This window comes from Drosophila biarmipes, chromosome X (assembly GCF_025231255.1).
Source record: "Drosophila biarmipes strain raj3 chromosome X, RU_DBia_V1.1, whole genome shotgun sequence".
NCBI classification, from domain to species: domain Eukaryota; kingdom Metazoa; phylum Arthropoda; class Insecta; order Diptera; family Drosophilidae; genus Drosophila; species Drosophila biarmipes.
In genome coordinates, this window is record NC_066611.1 from 580,608 (window position 1) to 605,241 (window position 24,634).

The 24,634-nt window shown below is 53.4% G+C and overlaps 1 pseudogene; it reads left to right on the plus strand.

Moving 5' to 3' along the window:
• The first annotated feature begins 303 nt into the window (after positions 1–303).
• LOC127010580 (large subunit ribosomal RNA) lies at positions 304–3,086 on the plus strand (annotated as a pseudogene).
• The last annotated feature ends 21,548 nt before the right edge of the window (positions 3,087–24,634 follow it).

The following is a 24,634-nucleotide window of genomic DNA, read 5'->3' on the forward strand; positions in this document are numbered from 1 at the left end:
TAATATTAAAAAATATATGAAAAACATTATCTCACATTAGTAAATAATTTGAATGTGAAAAACGAAGAGAAATATTTTCTTTTTCAATCAAATGATATTGAGAAATGTCTAGCATAAAAATTTATCTAGAATTGTCTCTTATTAATGATTAGAAAATAGAAAACCGTTGACAATATTATTGTTCTTCGTTGATTCGTTAAATCAAACAAATGCCATTTATATACAGATATTATTAATATAACGAATTTAATAAAATGTTTTATCATTATATATAAAGAATTAACTGCATATAAAAGTTATACACAACCTCAACTCATATGGGACTACCCCCTGAATTTAAGCATATTAATTAGGGGAGGAAAAGAAACTAACAAGGATTTTCTTAGTAGCGGCGAGCGAAAAGAAATCAGTTCAGCACTAAGTCACTTTGTCTATATGGCAAATGTGAGATGCAGTGTATGGAGCGTCAATATTCTAGTATGAGAAATTAACGATTTAAGTCCTTCTTAAATGAGGCCATTTACCCATAGAGGGTGCCAGGCCCGTATAACGTTAATGATTACTAGATGATGTTTCCAAAGAGTCGTGTTGCTTGATAGTGCAGCACTAAGTGGGTGGTAAACTCCATCTAAAACTAAATATAACCATGAGACCGATAGTAAACAAGTACCGTGAGGGAAAGTTGAAAAGAACTCTGAATAGAGAGTTAAACAGTACGTGAAACTGCTTAGAGGTTAAGCCCGATGAACCTGAATATCCGTTATGGAAAATTCATCATTAGAATTGTAATATTTAAACAATATTATGATAATAGTGTGCATTTTTTCCATATAAGGACATTGTAATCTATTAGCATACCAAATTTATCATAAAATATAACTTATAGTTTATTCAAATTAATTTGCTTGCATTTTAACACAGAATAAATGTTATTAATTTGATAAAGTGCTGATAGATTTATATGAATACAGTGCGTTAATTTTTCGGAATTATATAATGGCATAATTATCATTGATTTTTGTGTTTATTATATGCACTTGTAGGATTAACAATGCGAAAGATTCAGGATACCTTCGGGACCCGTCTTGAAACACGGACCAAGGAGTCTAACATATGTGCAAGTTATTGGGATATAAACCTAATAGCGTAATTAACTTGACTAATAATGGGATTAGTTTTTTAACTATTTATAGCTAATTAACACAATCCCGGGGCGTTCTATATAGTTATGTATAATGATATTTATATTATTTATGCCTCTAACTGGAACGTACCTTGAGCATATATGCTGTGACCCGAAAGATGGTGAACTATACTTGATCAGGTTGAAGTCAGGGGACACCCTGATGGAAGACCGAAACAGTTCTGACGTGCAAATCGATTGTCAGAATTGAGTATAGGGGCGAAAGACCAATCGAACCATCTAGTAGCTGGTTCCTTCCGAAGTTTCCCTCAGGATAGCTGGTGCATTTTAATATTATATAAAATAATCTTATCTGGTAAAGCGAATGATTAGAGGCCTTAGGGTCGAAACGATCTTAACCTATTCTCAAACTTTAAATGGGTAAGAACCTTAACTTTCTTGATATGAAGTTCAAGGTTATGATATAATGTGCCCAGTGGGCCACTTTTGGTAAGCAGAACTGGCGCTGTGGGATGAACCAAACGTAATGTTACGGTGCCCAAATTAACAACTCATGCAGATACCATGAAAGGCGTTGGTTGCTTAAAACAGCAGGACGGTGATCATGGAAGTCGAAATCCGCTAAGGAGTGTGTAACAACTCACCTGCCGAAGCAACTAGCCCTTAAAATGGATGGCGCTTAAGTTGTATACCTATACATTACCGCTAAAGTAGATGATTTATATTACTTGTAATATAAATTTTGAAACTTTAGTGAGTAGGAAGGTACAATGGTATGCGTAGAAGTGTTTGGCGTAAGCCTGCATGGAGCTGCCATTGGTACAGATCTTGGTGGTAGTAGCAAATAATCGAATGAGACCTTGGAGGACTGAAGTGGAGAAGGGTTTCGTGTGAACAGTGGTTGATCACGAGTTAGTCGGTCCTAAGTTCAAGGCGAAAGCCGAAAATTTTCAAGTAAAATACAAATGCCAAACAAATATATATATTATATAAAATCTAGCTAAATTAATATACTTGAATAATTTTGAACGAAAGGGAATACGGTTCCAATTCCGTAACCTGTTGAGTATCCGTTTGTTATTAAATATGGGCCTCGTGCTCATCCTGGCAACAGGAACGACCATAAAGAAGCCGTCGAGAGATATCGGAAGAGTTTTCTTTTCTGTTTTATAGCCGTACTACCATGGAAGTCTTTCGCAGAGAGATATGGTAGATGGGCTAGAAGAGCATGACATATACTGTTGTGTCGATATTTTCTCCTCGGACCTTGAAAATTTATGGTGGGGACACGCAAACTTCTCAACAGGCCGTACCAATATCCGCAGCTGGTCTCCAAGGTGAAGAGTCTCTAGTCGATAGAATAATGTAGGTAAGGGAAGTCGGCAAATTAGATCCGTAACTTCGGGATAAGGATTGGCTCTGAAGATTGAGATAGTCGGGCTTGATTGGGAAACAATAACATGGTTTATGTGCTCGTTCTGGGTAAATAGAGTTTCTAGCATTTATGTTAGTTACTTGTTCCCCGGATAGTTTAGTTACGTAGCCAATTGTGGAACTTTCTTGCTAAAATTTTTAAGAATACTAATTGGGTTAAACCAATTAGTTCTTATTAATTATAACGATTATCAATTAACAATCAATTCAGAACTGGCACGGACTTGGGGAATCCGACTGTCTAATTAAAACAAAGCATTGTGATGGCCCTAGCGGGTGTTGACACAATGTGATTTCTGCCCAGTGCTCTGAATGTCAAAGTGAAGAAATTCAAGTAAGCGCGGGTCAACGGCGGGAGTAACTATGACTCTCTTAAGGTAGCCAAATGCCTCGTCATCTAATTAGTGACGCGCATGAATGGATTAACGAGATTCCTACTGTCCCTATCTACACAGTCGGTGTTAGATTGCTCGTGCGAACAGACGTGTTTTCCGTACGCTCCGCGAGTGTAGCCAATATTGACTGATAGAGACCAGATACGAAGCTAGAAACAGCACGAAAATTCGTGTTTTGTGCCTGCGAACCCAGTGCGCGTGTTTTCCCTGTGTAAAAGTGGTGAAACCGGGTGAAATTGGGTTTTTCCCATTGGAAATTTTCCATTGCGCCACGTGTGTCACGAGAGAGGCGCTCTCTTGAGAGAGGAGTTAGGCTTATTTAGGCACATTTTGCCTAAAACAGCTGTGCGGTTTGTGTCATCGCTAAACTTTTATCAGCTGATCAGCTGATAGAGCTTTCCGACCAGCTGATAATAAAGGGGTAAGTCCTTGGTGGAAAAGCTTTTGGGTTGGAACTGCCGATAACCGGCGGATGGCGCCACCCAAAATGGATGTTGGAGATTCTGGCAGTGAGAGTGCTAGTAGTAGGGGAAGCAGTGGGGGCAGAGGACGACCCAGAGGTAAGCGCAATAAAGCGCCGCTGAGGGACGCCTCTAGGTGCAAGTTGATGGCACTGGATGCAACTGCCGCTGACACTGCGACAGCCCCTGCCGCTGCCGCTGCCGCTGCCCCTGCTGCTGCCGCTGCCGCTGCGCCTGTCGCTGCCCTTGCCGCAGCCCCTGCCGCTCCCGCAGCCCCCGCCGCTGCTGCATCCTCTGCTGAACACGAGAAGACCTTCGTTGCACCAGCCAGTCCTCTAAAATCCTTCTCGGATAGGGAGTGGAGAGGTAATGGTGCCGTCGCTGCCGAGATGGGGGACATCCGATCGGAGATCGGTAGGATGTTCATGGTCTCCTATGCCAACCCGGCCACAAATGTGAAGGTGCAGTCCGTAGCCAACCGCTACGAGGAGGTTGTTGCAGCCCTCCTTATACGGATTGGAGTGCTTGAGGACCGCCTTAAGAAGCAGACACCGGTTGCCTCGGCCGTCTCATACGCAGCCGCCGCTGCTAGAGGCGCGCACCTTATCGCCTCACCTGCTGCCCCTGTCGCCCCCTATGCCCCTGTAGCCGCACCGCGGAAAATCCGGGAGACCTGGTCGGCAGTCGTTGCATGTGATGATCCGGCCTTATCAGGGAGGCAAATTGCGGACAAGGTCCGCAAAGAGGTAGCGCCTGCTTTGGGCGTCAGAGTGCATGAGGTGCGAGAGTTGAAGCGGGGCGGCGCGATTATTCGCACGCCATCGCAGGCGGAGATGTCGAAAATCGTTGCCTCCGCAAAATTCGCTGAGGTGGGCCTTAAGGTGTCCAAAAACACTGCCGCAAAACCCAGGGTGACGGTACAGGATGTGGACACCACTGTGACGCCGGATGAGTTCATGATGGAGTTAAAAGAGAAAAACTTCGAGGAGATGTCGCTGAAGGAGTTCCAGAAGGCGGTAGTCCTGGCGACCAAGCCCTGGTCAGCAGCTAACAGCGCCACTATAAACGTGACGCTGGAAGTAGATGATCAGGCGTTGGCCGTTCTCGAAAGCGGGAGGGTGTATATCAAGTGGTTCTCTTACCGCTGCCGCTCTCAAGTGCGCACCTATGCGTGCCACCGATGCCTTGGTTTTGACCACAAAGTCAGCGAGTGTCGGTACGCTAGAGAAAACCAGGTCTGCCGCCAGTGCGGACAGAACGACCACGTCGCGGCGAAGTGCAAAAATGCGGTGGACTGCCGTAACTGCCGCCATAAAGGGCTACCCTCGGGGCACTATATGCTCTCGGGTGGATGCCCGATATATAGCGCTGTGCTAGCCAGGATGCAAGCTAGACATTAACATGTTCAGCTTCATCCAAGCGAATTGTGGTCGAGGCCGTTGCGCTGTCATCGAGCTTGCAAAGCGGATGAGAGATGCTGGCCACCTGTTCGCACTCATTCAGGAGCCCTATGTGGACGCAGGCAAGCGTCTCACTGGACTCCCTGGAGGCATGAGAATCTTCGCTGACAAAAGGAAGAAAGCTGCCATCATCGTGGACGACCCGTCTGCCATCTGCATGCCCATCGAGACATTGACGACGGATTATGGAGTGTGCGTGAGTGTCACAGGAAAATACGGCACCATTTTTCTGTCCTCCGTATACTGCCAGTACTCAGCTGCCCTGCAGCCCTACACTGACTACCTGGATACGGTTCTGCTGCTAGCCAGCAGGACACCGACAATCCTCGGACTTGATGCGAATGCGGTTTCCCCGATGTGGTTCAGCAAAACTCCAGCTAACTCTGGAGACCGTCTGAATCGCGAACGGGGACAGCACATGGACGAGTGGATCATCGCAAGCGGTGTCTGTGTGCTTAATACGGCCAGCCAGGTGTTCACGTTCGATAATCACCGCTCCAGAAGTGATATCGACGTGACCTTCACCAACGAAGCAGCGCGTGTGTGGGCAACATACGAATGGAGAGTTGACTTCTGGGAGCTGAGTGACCACAACATCATCACTGTTGAGGTTACTCCAGATCCAAGCAGTACCGTTGAGAGCCTAGCTCCGGTACCGCAATGGAGGCTCTCCAATGCAAGTTGGCGAAGATTCAGAGTAGAACTAAGGGATGTAGCTGAATGTCTCGAGGAACTGGAGGAATCGCCGTTGGATGATCATGTGTCAGCCCTTCGCTCCATCGTACACGAAGTGTGCGACAGGGTAATAGGGCGCAGGATACCTGCAGCAAGGGGAAACGTAATATGGTGGAATCCTGAACTGAGTACCAAGCGCCAAGAGGTCAGGAGACTGAGGCGCAGGCTGCAGGCAGCTCGTCGGAGTGGCACCGGCGATGTTGAGCGACTTGCCGCTGGATTAAGGCTTGCCTCAGGCCAGTATAAGAAGCTTATCCTGATGACAAAGGAACAAAACTGGCGGGACTTCGTGGGACGGCACAAGGATGATCCATGGGGGCACGCCTACCGAATATGCCGAGGCCGGAAAAAGACAACCGATCTTGGATGTCTTAGGTCGAACGGCGCGCTACTTACGACATGGCACGACTGCGCAGATATACTCCTCCGCAACTTCTTCCCTGTTGCGGAATCCACAGTGCGTGAGGGTATAACTCCTGCTGCTCCACCGACCCTCGAAGCCTTCGAGGTGGCAACCAGCGTCGCGAAGCTGAGAAGCCGGCGATCGCCGGGAATGGACGGCATCACGGGTGGGATCGTCAAGGAGGTATGGCGTGCTATCCCTCAGCACCTGACGAAGTTGTACTCTCGATGCCTCTCGGAAGGATATTTTCCTGCCGAGTGGAAACACCCGAGAGTGATACCGCTGGTAAAGGGGCCAGATAAGGACAGGAGCGATCCTGCCTCTTATCGTGGCATATGCCTTTTGCCAGTGTTCGGAAAGGTGCTGGAAGGGATCATGGTGAATCGACTGAAGGATGTGCTACCGGATGGCTGCAGATGGCAATTTGGATTTCGGCCTGGACGCTGCGTTGAGGATGCGTGGATGCACGCTAAAAACACCGTTTCCACCAGCCGCGAGAGGAGGGTGCTGGGAATCTTTGTTGATTTCAAGGGTGCCTTCGACAATGTTGAGTGGAACGCGGTGCTGGATCGGCTTATCGACGTCGGCTGTCGAGAGATAGACTTGTGGAAAAGTTATTTCTCCGGTCGAAGTGCCAGTATCATCAGCAGTTACGAAGCGGCCACAGTGTCGGTTACACGGGGCTGCCCGCAAGGGTCCGTCAGTGGTCCATTTATTTGGAACCTACTGATGGATGTGCTGCTTCAGCGCCTGGAGCCACATTGTGCTCTGAGCGCGTTTGCAGATGACTTGCTACTTTTCGTCGATGGGAATTCCCGTGCCGATCTGGAGCGAAAGGGTGAGCAGTTGATGGACATCGTGGGAGCCTGGGGAGCTGAGGTTGGAGTGAGTGTGTCAACCAGCAAGACGGCAATCATGTTGCTGAAAGGGAATCTTTCAGACACTAGGAGACCGACGGTACGGTTTGCTGGAGCAAGCCTGCCATACGTCACCAAATGCCGGTACCTTGGCATCTTAGTCGGCGAGCGGATGAGCTTTCTCCCGCATATCTCTGCTCTCAGAGATCGGCTGGCTGGAGTTGCCGGAGGGCTAGCACGGGTGCTCCGAGTCGATTGGGGGCTCAGCTCCCGTGCTAAGAGGACGATATACAGCGGACTCATGGTCCCCTGTGCACTCTTCGGTGCCTCGGTCTGGTACAAGGCGGCGAGCAAGGGCAAGTCCTTAAGACTCCTCACCTCGTGCCAGAGGACCATCCTATTGGGATGCCTACCGGTATGCCGCACAGTGTCCACGGTGGCACTGCAGGTGCTTGCTGGTGCTCCTCCAATGGATTTAGATGCTCACAGGATGGCAGTGAAGTTTAAGCTCAGGAAGCACGTTCCCCTGGACGAGAGCGATTGGCTCTATGGACAGGACTTGTCTGTGTTGGACTGGAAATCCAAGATGGCTCTGCTAGACGAATGTCTGCTAAATGAGTGGCAACTCAGATGGGACCAGGCGGCTCACGGTTTTGTGACTCGCCAGTTTTTCCCAGAGGCAGCGTTCGTCTACAAGAGGAAGGACTTTGTCTTCACCTTAAGAGCCGGGTTCTTGCTGACCGGACACGGGTCGTTCAACGCTTTCCTCCATGGTAGAACCCTCAGCACCACAACCGCATGCTCATGTGGAGAGGAGAGTGAGGACTGGCTTCACGTACTATGTGAGTGCCGCCTCTATAGCGATTTGCGTGACTTGGATGCCCTTGGCATTGTTCGAGTCCAAGAACGATGGAACGTCGCAGGAGTAGTCGAGACCCCAGAACGGATGCGTCTCCTAGGAGCTTTTGCTGATGCTGCCTTCTCGAGGCGTAGGATGGAAGCGACGAGGGATGAACCGCAGGCGCCGGGACAATAGTCCCAAAACCCCCTTGCCGTGTGGCAACGGCGAAGAATACTGCCACAGCTTGTCATTGCTTGTCGTAGGAGGCGACTAATATGACATGGTTGCCCCATCCGAGCTTGTCGGAGCTGAAGGGGTGAGGCCCACCGAGCCTGAAATTTCGGTGCCACGGGTTGAGTGGTTCTCCAAGGCTACTCATTGAGGTCGGCCCCCTAGTGGGAGTTTCGTGGTGGCTGTGGTTGACACCTATATCGCGGGTAGAGTCCCCGGGCTCGACGTGGATGTTGCGTTAATACAACTCGGGTGCTGCGACCCAAAGAACAGTAAAGATTTTAGATAGATCTCGCCCCTATGCAAGGGGGAGTGCTTGCCCGACAAGCAAGTACTTAAATTGCTACTGGGGTGGTTGCTATGTACATAGCTATAGCTTCTAGTCCAGGGCGTTGGTTTGGCGCTTAACCCAGACCCTTGCATTATATACTCCCTTGTGGGTATATTAGAATGCCGTGGCTGTAATCCCTTCAGTGCGGAACACGTCACGTTAAATAAGTTCGGAGGGATCCGAGACACACCTGTCCCTATCTACTATCTAGCGAAACCACAGCCAAGGGAACGGGCTTGGAATAATTAGCGGGGAAAGAAGACCCTTTTGAGCTTGACTCTAATCTGGCAGTGTAAGGAGACATAAGAGGTGTAAAATTCGCAGTTTAGTGCAAGGAAGACGCTTGAGTAAAAACAATTTTGAAAAGTGAGCGGTAAGAGTGGAAATCGCCGTTTTCCTTTTTGGAAAATTTCCACACGTGCGCGTGGGTGAGTGCAGCCGCGAGAACTTTCGTGAGAGCAAAAGCGGCGAGAGCGAGCTTTCTCTCTCGCAGTCAGCTGTTCTAGCGGGTGTGTGTACCGGCTAAACTTGCGTATCGGGTAAGTGTACTTGCTCGAGTAAGTTTGGTGGTAGGAGGAAAATGGCTCCATCTCCGATGGAGACGGCAGGTGGATGCTCGGGCAGTGAGTCTGCGAGCAGTCGTAGCGGCAGTGTTAGCCGTGATAGGCAGGGTCGGTCGAAGGGAAAGCGTGGCAGAGGTGCAGCTGCGAGGGATGCCTCACAGGCCAAGTATGTGGCCATCGACGGAGGCAGTGGTGGACCGAAGCAACTTGTGGAGAAGACGCTGTCATCGCTGGAGATGCCGCCGCCGCCGGCTCCCGTTGATGCCATCGTCCCCGCTGCTGGCACTGTCCCCGCTGCCTCCTCTGCCGATGCCTGCGTCGGCGTCGCAGCTGGCGCCGCTGCTGGCGCCGCTGCCACCGGAGAAGGAGAATGCGTAGAGGAGCTCGAGGCAATGGAGATCGTGAGAGGTGGCCTCGGCCGAATTTCCGCGGAGATCGCGAAAATTAGGTCGGAGATCGTGCTGGACGTCACCACCTGCCTGGGACGAAGCTCAACGAGGGAGTTACTCAGAGTCGCCGCAAAGTACGAGGCCCTGATCTCGGCGCTCACGGTGCGCAATGCGATTTTGGAGGACCGGTGGAAGCAAATGAAGAGGACGCCGCTGCCAACGCCGCCACCGCCGCCACCGCCGACTATCCAACATGGAGCCGCCCATATGCCCTCGGTGTATGCCACTGCGTACCCCAGCCTGCCGGTGTCCTCTGTCATGCCCCCTGCCGTGCCGGTCCCGATGCCGAGGAAGCCGCGCGAGACCTGGTCGGCTGTGGTTCACAGCTCAGACCCGAATATTTCGGGGCAGCAGCTGGCTGAAAAGGTGCGGAAGGAGATTGCTCCTTCACTAGGAGTCCGTCTACACGAAGTCAGAGGACTGGCGCGTGGCGGTGCCATTATCCGCACCCCGTCGTCCGGGGAAATAAGGAAGGTTTTGGCAAATAGGAAGTTTGCAGAAGCTGGCTTGGAGGTGAAGCAAAGCCCAGCCCAGACTCCAAAAGTTCTGGTCAGCAATGTTGATACTGCGACGCCACCGGCTGATTTTATGAGCGAGTTGTTTAAAAACAACTTCGCAGACCGAATGGACCTGGAGGCCTTCAAAAAGCAGGTGCGGCTAGAGAAATCGTGGTCGCAGGCGGATGGCGCCACTGTAAATGTGACGCTGGAAGTCAGCACCACGGCCCTCGACGTGCTTGACGGCGGCAAGGCGTACATTGGCTGGTTTGCGTACAACTGCCGGGCGTTGGTGCGCACTTACGCATGCCACAGGTGCGTGGGTTTCGACCACAAGGTGAAGGACTGCCGGTATAAGGAGAATGTCTGCCGACAGTGCGGACAAACTGGCCACAGTGCACGCGAGTGCCAGAAGCCGGTGGACTGCCGGAACTGCCGGTTTAAGGGCTACCCGTCGGGACACCACATGCTGTCCCCGGGATGTCCCGTATATGCGGCAGTGCTTGCGAGGGTGAACTCTAGACATTAATGTTTAGGTTCATCCAAGCAAACTGTGGTCGAGGACGAGCGGCGACCATCGAGCTCGGAGTCCGGTTGCTTGAAAGCAAGAGTCTGTTCGCACTGGTTCACGAGCCTTACGCAGGTGACGAGAGGATAGACGTGTTGCCGGATGGAGTGCGAAGCTTCGTCGATCGGCGAGGGAAGGCAGCCATCTTTGTCAGCCACCAGGATGTCATCTGCATGCCAGTGGAGCCGCTCACCAACAACTACGGCGTGTGTGTGTGCATTAAAGGAAGTTTTGGCTCAATCTTCCTTTGCGCCGCATACTGCCAGTTCGATAGCAGACCAAATGGTAGACCGAACCCGCAACCGGATGAATACAGCTACAACCTCCAGTCGTACCTAAGGTACTTGGATTCTGTCCTGCTGCTGGCCAGCAGTACTCCAGCAATCTTCGGACTTGACGCGAACGCAGCGTCCCCCATGTGGTTTAGTAAACTCCCTCCTCGACCGGAGGGACTAACTAACTACTCCCGGGGTGAGCTGCTGTCCGAGTGGATGCTGACGAAGGGAGCGGTGGTCTTGAACCAACCTAGTCAAAGCTACACGTTCGATAACATAAGATCGCACAGCGATATCGACGTGACATTCGCCAACTCAGCAGGACATATGCTAGCCACATATGAGTGGAGAGTGGACGAGTGGGAATTGAGTGACCACAACGTAATTTCCGTTGTGGCCAGCACCTCGACCGCGAATGCCGTTGGGAGATTATCTCCGGTACCGTCCTGGAACTTCTCCAATGCACGTTGGCGTCTGTTCGAACAGGAATTGGTGAATAGGGCAGCCGAGATTCCGGAAGACTTCCAAGGATTGCCGCTGGACCAACAAGTGTCTAGACTCCGCAGGATGGTGCACGATGTGTGCGACCTTGCGTTGGGAAGGAGAACGCCCGGACAGCCGAGAACGAGGGTAAGTTGGTGGACCGCTGACCTTTGCGCAAAGCGCCGCCAAGTCAGGAGACTCAGGCGCCGTCTTCAGGATGCCAGACGCCATCAGCATGATGACGTGGCCGAGCTGACTGTAGTGGAGCTGAGGCTTGCCACAGCCGACTACAGGAAGCTTATCGTGAGGACCAAGGAGAACAGCTGGAGACGCATCGTGGGAGAAAACTCGCACGATCCCTGGGGGCGCGTCTACAAGATGTGCCGAGGTCGCAAGAGACGGACGGAGATTGGGTGCCTCCGCGTGAATGGCGAGCTGGTCACCAATTGGAGTGACTGTGCGCGAGTGCTCCTCCGCAATTTTTTCCCAGCTGCGGAGTCTGACGCACCGATTGCCCCCGTGGAGGAAATCCCACCGCCCTTGAATGTCTCGGAAGTTGATGCTTGTGTCGCCAGGTTGAAGAGCAAGCGCTCGCCTGGCATGGACGGTATCAACGGGACGATTTGCAAGGCTGTGTGGCGTGCCATACCTCAGCATCTGACGGCGCTGTATTCAAACTGCGTCCGGTCGGGGTACTTCCCCGCAGAGTGGAAATGCCCACGTGTAGTGGCACTGCTCAAGGGACCCGACAAGGACAAGTGCGAACCGTCGTCATATCGCGGAATTTGCCTGCTGCCGGTTTTTGGCAAGGTGCTCGAGGCCATTATGGTGGATCGTGTGAGGGAAGTTCTTCCGGAAGGCTGTAGATGGCAATTCGGATTTCGCCAAGGACGTTGTGTGGAGGACGCTTGGATGCACGTTAAGAGCAGTGTTCATGCCAGCCCGGCGAAATACGTGCTCGGAATTTTCGTGGACTTCAAGGGAGCCTTCGACAACGTGGAATGGAGTGCTGCATTGCGCCGATTAGCCGAACTGGGATGCCGAGAGATGGCCTTGAGGCAGAGCTTTTTCTCAGGCAGAAGCGCAGTGATCCGAAGCAGTTACGAGGCAGTTAATGTTCCCGTAACTAGAGGCTGTCCGCAGGGATCAATCAGCGGCCCATTTATATGGGACTTGCTGATGGACGTTCTGCTCCGACGCCTTGAGTCGTACTGCGCCTTGAGCGCATACGCGGATGACCTGCTGCTTCTCGTCGAGGGAGAATCCCGAAGCGTGCTAGAGACAAAAGGAGCGCAGCTAATGTCCATCGTAGAAGCGTGGGGGATGGAAGTCGGCGTTGCCGTCTCCACCAGCAAGACGGTGATAATGCTGCTTAAGGAGAACGCCCGCCCACCTTTGGCACGTAATCCTTCGGGTGTGCTTAGTCGGCCCCCAGCGGTCAAGCTTGCTGGAGCAAGCTTGCCGTATGTAAGCTGCTGCCGGTATCTTGGCATCACGGTCGAAGAAGGCTTGAAATTCTCCAAGCACTTCACCTCGCTCAAGCAGCGAATGACCGGAGTCGTTGGAGCATTGGCGCGTGTGCTTCGAGCAGACTGGGGATTCAGTCCTCGAGCCAAGCGGACCATCTATGCCGGACTCATGGTACCCTGTGTGCTATTTGGTGCCCCGATATGGTATGTCGATACGACGCAGGAAGTAGTGGCCAGGAAGCGACTTCTTTCTTGCCAGAGGCTCATCCTGCTTGGTAGCCTTCCGGTTTGCCGAACAGTGTATACTGTGGCACTGCAGGTTCTTGCTGGCGCTCCCCCGCTTGATTTGGTCGCCAAGCAAGTGGCAGCCAAATACAAGCTTAAGCGTGGATACCCGTTGGAGGAGTACGATCTGTGTTATGGCGAGGACCTCACAAGTCTTAGCCGAGGGCAGATGAAGGTGCGTACTGAGCAGTGCATACTGCACGCGTGGCAAGACAGATGGGATAGCGTAGAGTCATCCGGCCGGGTGACCTACAAGTTCATCCCGGATGTCGAATTTGCCTATCGCGATCCTAACTTTGGATTCACGATGCGTACCGGATTCTTGCTTACAGGACATGGATCGCTAAACGCATTTCTGTTTGGTGTCAGAGCGTCGGGCACTGCCGCATGCTCATGTGGCGACCCATATGAGGACTGGCAACATGTTCTATGCGACTGCCCGAACTATGAAGATTTGCGAGACCTCGATGGACTTGGTGTGCAGCAAGTTGGCGAAAGATGGATTGGATTCGATGGCATACTAGCGGATCAGGAGAAGACCAGAAGGCTTACAGCGTTTGCCGAGGAGGCGTTCAACCGGAGGAGGGACTCTTAGTCCTCATCCCTGCCGTGTGGTAGCAGCGAAGAATACTGCCACAGTCTGTCATTGCTTGTCGTAGGAGGCGACTAATATGACATGGTTGCCCCATCCGAGCTTGTCGGAGCTGAAGGGGTGAGGCCCACCGAGCCTGTAATTTTCGGTACCACGGGTTGAGCAGTTATCCAAGGCTGCTCATTGAGGTCGGCCCCCTTGTGGGAGTTTCGTGGTGGCTGTGGTTGACACCTATATCGCGGGTAGAGTCCCCGGGATCGACGTGGATGTTGCGTTTATACAACTCGGGTGCTGCGACCCAAAGAACAGTAGAGATTTTAGATAGATCTCGCCCCAACGCAAGGGGAAGTGCTTGCCCGACAAGCAAGTACTTAAATTGCTACTGGGGTGGTTGCTATGTACATAGCTATAGCTTCTAGTCCGGGGCGTTGGTCTGGCGCTTAACCTAGACCCGCTGCACTATATGCTCCAAAGTGGGCATATGTGAGTGCCGTGGTTGTAATCCCTTTAGTGTGGAACACGCCACGTTAAATAAGTTCGGAGGGATCCGATTCCCACTGTCCCTATCTACTCAGTCGGTGTTAGATTGCTCGTGCGAACAGACGTGTTTTCCGTACGCTCCGCGAGTGTAGCCAATATTGACTGATAGAGACCAGATACGAAGCTAGAAACAGCACGAAAATTCGTGTTTTGTGCCTGCGAACCCAGTGCGCGTGTTTTCCCTGTGTAAAAGTGGTGAAACCGGGTGAAATTGGGTTTTTTCCATTGGAAATTTTCCATTGCGCCACGTGTGTCACGAGAGAGGCGCTCTCTTGAGAGAGGCGTTAGGCTTATTTACGCACATTTTGCCTAAAACAGCTGTGCGGTTTGTGTCATCGCTAAACTTTTATCAGCTGATCAGCTGATAGAGCTTTCCGAGCAGCTGATAATAAAGGGGTAAGTCCTTGGTGGAAAAGCTTTTGGGTTGGAACTGCCGATAACCGGCGGATGGCGCCACCCAAAATGGATGTTGGAGATTCTGGCAGTGAGAGTGCTAGTAGTAGGGGAAGCAGTGGGGGCAGAGGACGACCCAGAGGTAAGCGCAATAAAGCGCCGCTGAGGGACGCCTCTAGGTGCAAGTTGATGGCACTGGATGCAACTGCCGCTGACACTGCGACAGCCCCTGCCACTGCCGCTGCCGCTGCCCCTGCTGCTGCCGCTGCCGCTGCGCCTGTCGCTGCCCTTGCCGCAGCCCCTGCCGCTCCCGCAGCCCCCGCCGCTGCTGCATCCTCTGCTGAACACGAGAAGACCTTCGTTGCACCAGCCAGTCCTCTAAAATCCTTCTCGGATAGGGAGTGGAGAGGTAATGGTGCCGTCGCTGCCGAGATGGGGGACATCCGATCGGAGATCGGTAGGATGTTCATGGTCTCCTATGCCAACCCGGCCACAAATGTGAAGGTGCAGTCCGTAGCCAACCGCTACGAGGAGGTTGTTGCAGCCCTCCTTATACGGATTGGAGTGCTTGAGGACCGCCTTAAGAAGCAGGCACCGGTTGCCTCGGCCGTCTCATACGCAGCCGCCGCTGCTAGAGGCGCGCACCTTATCGCCTCACCTGCTGCCCCTGTCGCCCCCTATGCCCCTGTAGCCGCACCGCGGAAAATCCGGGAGACCTGGTCGGCAGTCGTTGCATGTGATGATCCGGCCTTATCAGGGAGGCAAATTGCGGACAAGGTCCGCAAAGAGGTAGCGCCTGCTTTGGGCGTCAGAGTGCATGAGGTGCGAGAGTTGAAGCGGGGCGGCGCGATTATTCGCACGCCATCGCAGGCGGAGATGTCGAAAATCGTTGCCTCCGCAAAATTCGCTGAGGTGGGCCTTAAGGTGTCCAAAAACACTGCCGCAAAACCCAGGGTGACGGTACAGGATGTGGACACCACTGTGACGCCGGATGAGTTCATGATGGAGTTAAAAGAGAAAAACTTCGAGGAGATGTCGCTGAAGGAGTTCCAGAAGGCGGTAGTCCTGGCGACCAAGCCCTGGTCAGCAGCTAACAGCGCCACTATAAACGTGACGCTGGAAGTAGATGATCAGGCGTTGGCCGTTCTCGAAAGCGGGAGGGTGTATATCAAGTGGTTCTCTTACCGCTGCCGCTCTCAAGTGCGCACCTATGCGTGCCACCGATGCCTTGGTTTTGACCACAAAGTCAGCGAGTGTCGGTACGCTAGAGAAAACCAGGTCTGCCGCCAGTGCGGACAGAACGACCACGTCGCGGCGAAGTGCAAAAATGCGGTGGACTGCCGTAACTGCCGCCATAAAGGGCTACCCTCGGGGCACTATATGCTCTCGGGTGGATGCCCGATATATAGCGCTGTGCTAGCCAGGATGCAAGCTAGACATTAACATGTTCAGCTTCATCCAAGCGAATTGTGGTCGAGGCCGTTGCGCTGTCATCGAGCTTGCAAAGCGGATGAGAGATGCTGGCCACCTGTTCGCACTCATTCAGGAGCCCTATGTGGACGCAGGCAAGCGTCTCACTGGACTCCCTGGAGGCATGAGAATCTTCGCTGACAAAAGGAAGAAAGCTGCCATCATCGTGGACGACCCGTCTGCCATCTGCATGCCCATCGAGACATTGACGACGGATTATGGAGTGTGCGTGAGTGTCACAGGAAAATACGGCACCATTTTTCTGTCCTCCGTATACTGCCAGTACTCAGCTGCCCTGCAGCCCTACACTGACTACCTGGATACGGTTCTGCTGCTAGCCAGCAGGACACCGACAATCCTCGGACTTGATGCGAATGCGGTTTCCCCGATGTGGTTCAGCAAAACTCCAGCTAACTCTGGAGACCGTCTGAATCGCGAACGGGGACAGCACATGGACGAGTGGATCATCGCAAGCGGTGTCTGTGTGCTTAATACGGCCAGCCAGGTGTTCACGTTCGATAATCACCGCTCCAGAAGTGATATCGACGTGACCTTCACCAACGAAGCAGCGCGTGTGTGGGCAACATACGAATGGAGAGTTGACTTCTGGGAGCTGAGTGACCACAACATCATCACTGTTGAGGTTACTCCAGATCCAAGCAGTACCGTTGAGAGCCTAGCTCCGGTACCGCAATGGAGGCTCTCCAATGCAAGTTGGCGAAGATTCAGAGTAGAACTAAGGGATGTAGCTGAATGTCTCGAGGAACTGGAGGAATCGCCGTTGGATGATCATGTGTCAGCCCTTCGCTCCATCGTACACGAAGTGTGCGACAGGGTAATAGGGCGCAGGATACCTGCAGCAAGGGGAAACGTAATATGGTGGAATCCTGAACTGAGTACCAAGCGCCAAGAGGTCAGGAGACTGAGGCGCAGGCTGCAGGCAGCTCGTCGGAGTGGCACCGGCGATGTTGAGCGACTTGCCGCTGGATTAAGGCTTGCCTCAGGCCAGTATAAGAAGCTTATCCTGATGACAAAGGAACAAAACTGGCGGGACTTCGTGGGACGGCACAAGGATGATCCATGGGGGCACGCCTACCGAATATGCCGAGGCCGGAAAAAGACAACCGATCTTGGATGTCTTAGGTCGAACGGCGCGCTACTTACGACATGGCACGACTGCGCAGATATACTCCTCCGCAACTTCTTCCCTGTTGCGGAATCCACAGTGCGTGAGGGTATAACTCCTGCTGCTCCACCGACCCTCGAAGCCTTCAAGGTGGCAACCAGCGTCGCGAAGCTGAGAAGCCGGCGATCGCCGGGAATGGACGGCATCACGGGTGGGATCGTCAAGGAGGTATGGCGTGCTATCCCTCAGCACCTGACGAAGTTGTACTCTCGATGCCTCTCGGAAGGATATTTTCCTGCCGAGTGGAAACACCCGAGAGTGATACCGCTGGTAAAGGGGCCAGATAAGGACAGGAGCGATCCTGCCTCTTATCGTGGCATATGCCTTTTGCCAGTGTTCGGAAAGGTGCTGGAAGGGATCATGGTGAATCGACTGAAGGATGTGCTACCGGATGGCTGCAGATGGCAATTTGGATTTCGGCCTGGACGCTGCGTTGAGGATGCGTGGATGCACGCTAAAAACACCGTTTCCACCAGCCGCGAGAGGAGGGTGCTGGGAATCTTTGTTGATTTCAAGGGTGCCTTCGACAATGTTGAGTGGAACGCGGTGCTGGATCGGCTTATCGACGTCGGCTGTCGAGAGATAGACTTGTGGAAAAGTTATTTCTCCGGTCGAAGTGCCAGTATCATCAGCAGTTACGAAGCGGCCACAGTGTCGGTTACACGGGGCTGCCCGCAAGGGTCCGTCAGTGGTCCATTTATTTGGAACCTACTGATGGATGTGCTGCTTCAGCGCCTGGAGCCACATTGTGCTCTGAGCGCGTTTGCAGATGACTTGCTACTTTTCGTCGATGGGAATTCCCGTGCCGATCTGGAGCGAAAGGGTGAGCAGTTGATGGACATCGTGGGAGCCTGGGGAGCTGAGGTTGGAGTGAGTGTGTCAACCAGCAAGACGGCAATCATGTTGCTGAAAGGGAATCTTTCAGACACTAGGAGACCGACGGTACGGTTTGCTGGAGCAAGCCTGCCATACGTCACCAAATGCCGGTACCTTGGCATCTTAGTCGGCGAGCGGATGAGCTTTCTCCCGCATATCTCTGCTCTCAGAGATCGGCTGGCTGGAGTTGCCGGAGGGCTAGCACGGGTGCTCCGAGTCGATTGGGGGCTCAGCTCCCGTGCTAAGAGGACGATATACAGCGGACTCATGGTCCCCTGTGCACTCTTCGGTGCCTCGGTCTGGTACAAGGCGGCGAGCAAGGGCAAGTCCTTAAGACTCCTCACCTCGTGCCAGAGGACCATCCTATTGGGATGCCTACCGGTATGCCGCACAGTGTCCACGGTGGCACTGCAGGTGCTTGCTGGTGCTCCTCCAATGGATTTAGATGCTCACAGGATGGCAGTGAAGTTTAAGCTCAGGAAGCACGTTCCCCTGGACGAGAGCGATTGGCTCTATGGACAGGACTTGTCTGTGTTGGACTGGAAATCCAAGATGGCTCTGCTAGACGAATGTCTGCTAAATGAGTGGCAACTCAGATGGGACCAGGCGGCTCACGGTTTTGTGACTCGCCAGTTTTTCCCAGAGGCAGCGTTCGTCTACAAGAGGAAGGACTTTGTCTTCACCTTAAGAGCCGGGTTCTTGCTGACCGGACACGGGTCGTTCAACGCTTTCCTCCATGGTAGAACCCTCAGCACCACAACCGCATGCTCATGTGGAGAGGAGAGTGAGGACTGGCTTCACGTACTATGTGAGTGCCGCCTCTATAGCGATTTGCGTGACTTGGATGCCCTTGGCATTGTTCGAGTCCAAGAACGATGGAACGTCGCAGGAGTAGTCGAGACCCCAGAACGGATGCGTCTCCTAGGAGCTTTTGCTGATGCTGCCTTCTCGAGGCGTAGGATGGAAGCGACGAGGGATGAACCGCAGGCGCCGGGACAATAGTCCCAAAACCCCCTTGCCGTGTGGCAACGGCGAAGAATACTGCCACAGCTTGTCATTGCTTGTCGTAGGAGGCGACTAATATGACATGGTTGCCCCATCCGAGCTTGTCGGAGCTGAAGGGGTGAGGCCCACCGAGCCTGAAATTTCGGTGCCACGGGTTGAGTGGTTCTCCAAGGCTACTCATTGAGGTCGGCCCCCTAGTGGGAGTTTCGTGGTGGCTGTGGTTGACACCTATATCGCGGGTAGAGTCCCCGGGCTCGACGTGGATGTTGCGTTAATACAACTCGGGTGCTGCGACCCAAAGAACAGTAAAGATTTTAGATAGATCTCGCCCCTATGCAAGGGGGAGTGCTTGCCCGACAAGCAAGTACTTAAATTGCTACTGGGGTGGTTGCTATGTACATAGCTATAGCTTCTAGTCCAGGGCGTTGGTTTGGCGCTTAACCCAGACCCTTGCATTATATACTCCCTTGTGGGTATATTAGAATGCCGTGGCTGTAATCCCTTCAGTGCGGAACACGTCACGTTAAATAAGTTCGGAGGGATCCGAGACACACCTGTCCCTATCTACTATCTAGCGAAACCACAGCCAAGGGAACGGGCTTGGAATAATTAGCGGGGAAAGAAGACCCTTTTGAGCTTGACTCTAATCTGGCAGTGTAAGGAGACATAAGAGGTGTAAAATTCGCAGTTTAGTGCAAGGAAGACGCTTGAGTAAAAACAATTTTGAAAAGTGAGCGGTAAGAGTGGAAATCGCCGTTTTCCTTTTTGGAAAATTTCCACACGTGCGCGTGGGTGAGTGCAGCCGCGAGAACTTTCGTGAGAGCAAAAGCGGCGAGAGCGAGCTTTCTCTCTCGCAGTCAGCTGTTCTAGCGGGTGTGTGTACCGGCTAAACTTGCGTATCGGGTAAGTGTACTTGCTCGAGTAAGTTTGGTGGTAGGAGGAAAATGGCTCCATCTCCGATGGAGACGGCAGGTGGATGCTCGGGCAGTGAGTCTGCGAGCAGTCGTAGCGGCAGTGTTAGCCGTGATAGGCAGGGTCGGTCGAAGGGAAAGCGTGGCAGAGGTGCAGCTGCGAGGGATGCCTCACAGGCCAAGTATGTGGCCATCGACGGAGGCAGTGGTGGACCGAAGCAACTTGTGGAGAAGACGCTGTCATCGCTGGAGATGCCGCCGCCGCCGGCTCCCGTTGATGCCATCGTCCCCGCTGCTGGCACTGTCCCCGCTGCCTCCTCTGCCGATGCCTGCGTCGGCGTCGCAGCTGGCGCCGCTGCTGGCGCCGCTGCCACCGGAGAAGGAGAATGCGTAGAGGAGCTCGAGGCAATGGAGATCGTGAGAGGTGGCCTCGGCCGAATTTCCGCGGAGATCGCGAAAATTAGGTCGGAGATCGTGCTGGACGTCACCACCTGCCTGGGACGAAGCTCAACGAGGGAGTTACTCAGAGTCGCCGCAAAGTACGAGGCCCTGATCTCGGCGCTCACGGTGCGCAATGCGATTTTGGAGGACCGGTGGAAGCAAATGAAGAGGACGCCGCTGCCAACGCCGCCACCGCCGCCACCGCCGACTATCCAACATGGAGCCGCCCATATGCCCTCGGTGTATGCCACTGCGTACCCCAGCCTGCCGGTGTCCTCTGTCATGCCCCCTGCCGTGCCGGTCCCGATGCCGAGGAAGCCGCGCGAGACCTGGTCGGCTGTGGTTCACAGCTCAGACCCGAATATTTCGGGGCAGCAGCTGGCTGAAAAGGTGCGGAAGGAGATTGCTCCTTCACTAGGAGTCCGTCTACACGAAGTCAGAGGACTGGCGCGTGGCGGTGCCATTATCCGCACCCCGTCGTCCGGGGAAATAAGGAAGGTTGTGGCAAATAGGAAGTTTGCAGAAGCTGGCTTGGAGGTGAAGCAAAGCCCAGCCCAGACTCCAAAAGTTCTGGTCAGCAATGTTGATACTGCGACGCCACCGGCTGATTTTATGAGCGAGTTGTTTAAAAACAACTTCGCAGACCGAATGGACCTGGAGGCCTTCAAAAAGCAGGTGCGGCTAGAGAAATCGTGGTCGCAGGCGGATGGCGCCACTGTAAATGTGACGCTGGAAGTCAGCACCACGGCCCTCGACGTGCTTGACGGCGGCAAGGCGTACATTGGCTGGTTTGCGTACAACTGCCGGGCGTTGGTGCGCACTTACGCATGCCACAGGTGCGTGGGTTTCGACCACAAGGTGAAGGACTGCCGGTATAAGGAGAATGTCTGCCGACAGTGCGGACAAACTGGCCACAGTGCACGCGAGTGCCAGAAGCCGGTGGACTGCAGGAACTGCCGGTTTAAGGGCTACCCGTCGGGACACCACATGCTGTCCCCGGGATGTCCCGTATATGCGGCAGTGCTTGCGAAGGTGAACTCTAGACATTAATGTTTAGGTTCATCCAAGCAAACTGTGGTCGAGGACGAGCGGCGACCATCGAGCTCGGAGTCCGGTTGCTTGAAAGCAAGAGTCTGTTCGCACTGGTTCAGGAGCCTTACGCAGGTGACGAGAGGATAGACGTGTTGCCGGATGGAGTGCGAAGCTTCGTCGATCGGCGAGGGAAGGCAGCCATCTTTGTCAGCCACCAGGATGTCATCTGCATGCCAGTGGAGCCGCTCACCAACAACTACGGCGTGTGTGTGTGCATTAAAGGAAGTTTTGGCTCAATCTTCCTTTGCGCCGCATACTGCCAGTTCGATAGCAGACCAAATGGTAGACCGAACCCGCAACCGGATGAATACAGCTACAACCTCCAGTCGTACCTAAGGTACTTGGATTCTGTCCTGCTGCTGGCCAGCAGTACTCCAGCAATCTTCGGACTTGACGCGAACGCAGCGTCCCCCATGTGGTTTAGTAAACTCCCTCCTCGACCGGAGGGACTAACTAACTACTCCCGGGGTGAGCTGCTGTCCGAGTGGATGCTGACGAAGGGAGCGGTGGTCTTGAACCAACCTAGTCAAAGCTACACGTTCGATAACATAAGATCGCACAGCGATATCGACGTGACATTCGCCAACTCAGCAGGACATATGCTAGCCACATATGAGTGGAGAGTGGACGAGTGGGAATTGAGTGACCACAACGTAATTTCCGTTGTGGCCAGCACCTCGACCGCGAATGCCGTTGGGAGATTATCTCCGGTACCGTCCTGGAACTTCTCCAATGCACGTTGGCGTCTGTTCGAACAGGAATTGGTGAATAGGGCAGCCGAGATTCCGGAAGACTTCCAAGGATTGCCGCTGGACCAACAAGTGTCTAGACTCCGCAGGATGGTGCACGATGTGTGCGACCTTGCGTTGGGAAGGAGAACGCCCGGACAGCCGAGAACGAGGGTAAGTTGGTGGACCGCTGACCTTTGCGCAAAGCGCCGCCAAGTCAGGAGACTCAGGCGCCGTCTTCAGGATGCCAGACGCCATCAGCATGATGACGTGGCCGAGCTGACTGTAGTGGAGCTGAGGCTTGCCACAGCCGACTACAGGAAGCTTATCGTGAGGACCAAGGAGAACAGCTGGAGACGCATCGTGGGAGAAAACTCGCACGATCCCTGGGGGCGCGTCTACAAGATGTGCCGAGGTCGCAAGAGACGGACGGAGATTGGGTGCCTCCGCTTGAATGGCGAGCTGGTCACCAATTGGAGTGACTGTGCGCGAGTGCTCCTCCGCAACTTTTTCCCAGCTGCGGAGTCTGACGCACCGATTGCCCCCGTGGAGGAAATCCCACCGCCCTTGAATGTCTCGGAAGTTGATGCTTGTGTCGCCAGGTTGAAGAGCAAGCGCTCGCCTGGCATGGACGGTATCAACGGGACGATTTGCAAGGCTGTGTGGCGTGCCATACCTCAGCATCTGACGGCGCTGTATTCAAACTGCGTCCGGTCGGGGTACTTCCCCGCAGAGTGGAAATGCCCACGTGTAGTGGCACTGCTCAAGGGACCCGACAAGGACAAGTGCGAACCGTCGTCATATCGCGGAATTTGCCTGCTGCCGGTTTTTGGCAAGGTGCTCGAGGCCATTATGGTGGATCGTGTGAGGGAAGTTCTTCCGGAAGGCTGTAGATGGCATTTCGGATTTCGCCAAGGACGTTGTGTGGAGGACGCTTGGATGCACGTTAAGAGCAGTGTTCATGCCAGCCCGGCGAAATACGTGCTCGGAATTTTCGTGGACTTCAAGGGAGCCTTCGACAACGTGGAATGGAGTGCTGCATTGCGCCGATTAGCCGAACTGGGATGCCGAGAGATGGGCTTGAGGCAGAGCTTTTTCTCAGGCAGAAGCGCAGTGATCCGAAGCAGTTACGAGGCAGTTAATGTTCCCGTAACTAGAGGCTGTCCGCAGGGATCAATCAGCGGCCCATTTATATGGGACTTGCTGATGGACGTTCTGCTCCGACGCCTTGAGTCGTACTGCGCCTTGAGCGCGTACGCGGATGACCTGCTGCTTCTCGTCGAGGGAGAATCCCGAAGCGTGCTAGAGACAAAAGGAGCGCAGCTAATGTCCATCGTAGAAGCGTGGGGGATGGAAGTCGGCGTTGCCGTCTCCACCAGCAAGACGGTGATAATGCTGCTTAAGGAGAACGCCCGCCCACCTTTGGCACGTAATCCTTCGGGTGTGCTTAGTCGGCCCCCAGCGGTCAAGCTTGCTGGAGCAAGCTTGCCGTATGTAAGCAGCTGCCGGTATCTTGGCATCACGGTCGAAGAAGGCTTGAAATTCTCCAAGCACTTCACCTCGCTCAAGCAGCGAATGACCGGAGTCGTTGGAGCATTGGCGCGTGTGCTTCGAGCAGACTGGGGATTCAGTCCTCGAGCCAAGCGGACCATCTATGCCGGACTCATGGTACCCTGTGTGCTATTTGGTGCCCCGATATGGTATGTCGATACGACGCAGGAAGTAGTGGCCAGGAAGCGACTTCTTTCTTGCCAGAGGCTCATCCTGCTTGGTAGCCTCCCGGTTTGCCGAACAGTGTCTACTGTGGCACTGCAGGTTCTTGCTGGCGCTCCCCCGCTTGATTTGGTCGCCAAGCAAGTGGCAGCCAAATACAAGCTTAAGCGTGGATACCAGTTGGAGGAGTACGATCTGTGTTATGGCGAGGACCTCACAAGTCTTAGCCGAGGGCAGATGAAGGTGCGTACTGAGCAGTGCATACTGCACGCGTGGCAAGACAGATGGGATAGCGTAGAGTCATCCGGCCGGGTGACCTACAATTTCATCCCGGATGTCGAATTTGCCTATCGCGATCCTAACTTTGGATTCACGATGCGTACCGGATTCTTGCTTACAGGACATGGATCGCTAAACGCATTTCTGTTTGGTGTCAGAGCGTCGGGCACTGCCGCATGCTCATGTGGCGACCCATATGAGGACTGGCAACATGTTCTATGCGACTGCCCGAACTATGAAGATTTGCGAGACCTCGATGGACTTGGTGTGCAGCAAGTTGGCGAAAGATGGATTGGATTCGATGGCATACTAGCGGATCAGGAGAAGACCAGAAGGCTTACAGCGTTTGCCGAGGAGCAGCAGCGAAGAATACTGCCACAGTCTGTCATTGCTTGTCGTAGGAGGCGACTAATATGACATGGTTGCCCCATCCGAGCTTGTCGGAGCTGAAGGGGTGAGGCCCACCGAGCCTGTAATTTTCGGTACCACGGGTTGAGCAGTTATCCAAGGCTGCTCATTGAGGTCGG